This window comes from Limulus polyphemus, unplaced genomic scaffold (genome assembly GCF_000517525.1).
Source record: "Limulus polyphemus unplaced genomic scaffold, Limulus_polyphemus-2.1.2 Scaffold4855, whole genome shotgun sequence".
In the NCBI taxonomy this organism is placed as follows: domain Eukaryota; kingdom Metazoa; phylum Arthropoda; class Merostomata; order Xiphosura; family Limulidae; genus Limulus; species Limulus polyphemus.
Window position 1 is genome coordinate 21,147 of NW_013670465.1, and position 3,427 is coordinate 24,573.

The following is a 3,427-nucleotide window of genomic DNA, read 5'->3' on the forward strand; positions in this document are numbered from 1 at the left end:
CAGGAATTGGCAAAGTTTTGTAATAGTCGCCAAGATGACTGGGATGTCTTACTCCCTCCACTATTGATGGCGTATAGGACAGCAGAGCATGAAACCACTGGATACACTCCAGCAAAGTTGATGTTTGGTCGGGAACTTCGGTTGCCAGTGCATCTGTTAACAGGACGCCCACCTTATGAAGAGTTGCCTAAGAATTTGTTAGAATTTGTGAAAGTGTTATCGGAAAGGATGGATGATATTCACCATCAAGTGCGTTCAAACTTGAAAACGTCTGCTGATTCGATGAAGTTAACTTATGATAAGAGATCTACTGAAGTCAGCTTTGTACCAGGAGACAAAGTATGGTTGTATAATCCTAGGAAGACCTAAGGGGAGTTTCCTAAGTGGTCTTCTCTATGGGAAGGCCCATATGACGTGACTTTCCGGATAAAATGTGGTCGGCGAGGTAAGCCAAAAGTGGTGCATGCCAACAGGCTTTGGCGTTATCACAGTCCAGGACATTTCAGTTGGGATGTAGTGAACAAAGGAACAAATGAAGCTCCTGAAGAAGTGTCACCTGAAAAAGCCACTGTTGAAGAAGAAACTCTACTCAGTTTTGAGAAGGGAAACGGTGAAGCCCTTGATGAAGTTACTACCACTGATGTGACTGTTATCGACGACAGGACATTTCCTGATGAAGCAGATGAACCCCACGTGAAGCAGAAGCCAACGAGACGAATACCAGTACGGAAGAAGATACGTCCCGTAAAATTAAGAGACTTTGTTGAATTGTAATTTTGTGTTTGTAATTCTGTACATTTAATTAAGTTATTGTTAATTGTTATTGGTTTAATGTAAGTGGATATTGTTCGGGACGAACAATACTAAGTAGGGGGGGGCAGTGTTGCGTCAGCGAGGTCACTTGACTAGTATCTCGCCACCTCCTTCTAGAAATATCCTGTTCCTTCGTTAATTTGCGGGAGACTACTAGATTGGGGGTAGTCTGGTATATATAAGACAGGCCATGAAGCGACGGGGAGGTAATGAGTAATTGAATGTATGCGAGAATATTGTTGGCCACGTGAGACGTGAGTTATAGCGTTTTTATAGAGCGACTGCTGAAATTAAGTGTATCGTAAAGTTGTGTTCGGAAAGAATAAACCAGTTTTATTTAAGAAAGTACTTGTGTCGCTAAAGTTTAGTCGGAAATAATTTGCTGGAAATTAACTAACGACTGGAGGCGTAACAGTATTATACTGCACATGTAAATAGCATTTTAGAGAATCTCTTATTTGTCATCGCTCAGGCCAACTAACGAGTTCTGGTACTGTTCGAAGAGCCTTTTGTGCAGTGATTTGTGGTGAGAAAATATAGATTTAAAATGCCGAATTTACACATCTTTGATTTTGGACCCGAAAGGAACAGAATAAAAGATATTTGAAAAAAGACAAAACTCACACACATTGGCAGTTTGTGTAATTTGTATCACATTTTATGCCAAAAATAGTTGGTAAGCTTAAAAAAAAACACTCGGGAAGATTTGGGTCTCAACAGCTTGCTTGCTGTTAGGTTCAAAATTGTATTTTGTAAAACTAACATCTTTTCGAAAATATGGCGTATTGTTAAATAATATTTTACGAGTTTAAATTAACAGTTAAAACTGTATCTTAAAAACGCAAACAAATAATAATATATGCTAACACTATTAAAACTATTGGCACGAATTTTCTGTCAATTTAAAAATTTTAATTTTCATATTTTTTAATATGTTGTTTTTTTTTGTTGTTCTTTTTTTTTTTTTGAAGTTATAACTAAATAGAATATTGAAAACTTAAAGTGTATCGCTTGGCGACCTTTACTGAAATATTGCTTATTAATTAAGCCATAGCAGACATTTTCAAAGATTGATATATCTGTTTATGTAGGTAATAGATTAACAAATTTAGGAATTAAATTAGTTTTGAAGTGAATGATTTATATTGAAGCTATGTGTCAAACAAAGTATAGTTTATTCTAAAAAAACATATTATTTTAGTAGTGTACCCTTGCAAGTTTCGGAATTGGAGTTTGTTTGACAGGAGTAGGCTTATGTTGGAGTTATGATACAGATTATAATTCATGTAGCTTTGCCTTTGGCGTTTGGGAAGGATTGTGTTATGAAAATAACAGACTTAGATATGTGTTAGAGCAGAGGAATAAAATAACAGATTAGAAACATAAATCAAGGAAATGATGCACGATATGGGTGGAGACTACAAATACAATTTACAAGTGTGCATAGTAGAATTAGTATTAGTGAAAACGTTATTAGTTTCAGTTAGCACTGAGATAAGATCTTATGCCTTTAATAGATTCAAAAGGCAGAGATAACCAAGAGAGGTACAGTACATTAACTTATGATTAACTATAAAGTAATTTGTAAACTGTTGTGGGGAGTATAGAAAGACTAACACTAGTAGTAGTAATAACAAATAAAACTAGAATTTACTTACCAGGTACTAAACGTAAAGTACACAGAGTATTTTAATAATTTAGTTGCTGGTATCAAGGAATATTCTTTTATTTTGTACATTTAGGATGAAATGATGTTGAAAGTTGTGAATTAGAATAGCTGCTTAAAATTAAAACTAAAAGCATACACAGGTTTAGGAATAGAAATAGATGTGGCCCTTTCAGTTTCAGGAATGAATTGCTTACAAAGCTCCAAGACTTAAGGATTATCAAAAATATGCTTAGAATGACAGGTAGTCTAGTTAGGCATGTGGAACAATTTTTAGAGTAAGGTTGAATTAGATATTATTATTAGAGATTGGATCCATTTAAGCTGGCTAGATAGTAAGATGTATGAGGAAGTTTTAAAAAAAATGCATTAACCCTTAAGCATTTACATGGCAGTCCATATGGAAACAATAATGAATCCCAATCTTTTAAGTCTACATACAGATTTTTTTATACTCTGGTGACTTAACTTTGAAAAGAATGAAGAATTAAATGTTTCTTTGACATTTAAAATTTTTTTATTTCCTATTTGCAACCATAATGAGGTCTGCTTGAACCATGTGATCATATATGTTCCTGCTATTAAACATGATATTATGTAACTGCAAAATATTTATCAGTCGTGTAGAAGGTCTGGTGATATTCACATGTGTCTTGCTGTGTTCTACTGTAATGGTGGTCCATGCGTAATGCTTCTAGAGCAGTTCTTTTTACAAACAAGTGTAGGTAATGAATCATCTAATATTGGTCTTATTGTTTAGATGTTCTACATGGAACTGTGATACATGAACATACAGGCTTTGAGGACTTAATCAGTTTATTAAGCTAAATAATATTTTCATGCAAGAAGTGTACTTATTGAAAAGCTGACACATATATATATATATATATAAAGCTGTGGAACCATAATCCATAGAATACTAGGTTAAAAACTTGTAGCTATGGGACC

The 3,427-nt window shown here is 34.3% G+C and overlaps 1 protein-coding gene across 8 annotated transcripts in view; it reads left to right on the forward strand.

Annotated features, from left to right (window-relative positions):
• The first annotated feature begins 1,825 nt into the window (after positions 1 to 1,825).
• LOC106471785 (zinc finger protein 366-like) overlaps positions 1,826 to 3,427 on the forward strand; it is a 9,831-nt gene continuing 8,229 nt past the window's right edge. For 6 of the 8 annotated variants that reach the window (XR_002613356.1, XM_022400396.1, XM_022400397.1 and 3 more), the window contains exon 1: positions 1,826 to 1,900. The gene's annotated coding sequence lies outside the window, so the exon portion shown is untranslated. Of the gene's footprint in view, positions 1,905 to 1,932; positions 2,359 to 3,427 lie in introns of those variants that run through there. The other 2 variants (XM_022400399.1, XM_022400398.1) reach the window with 2 other exon arrangements.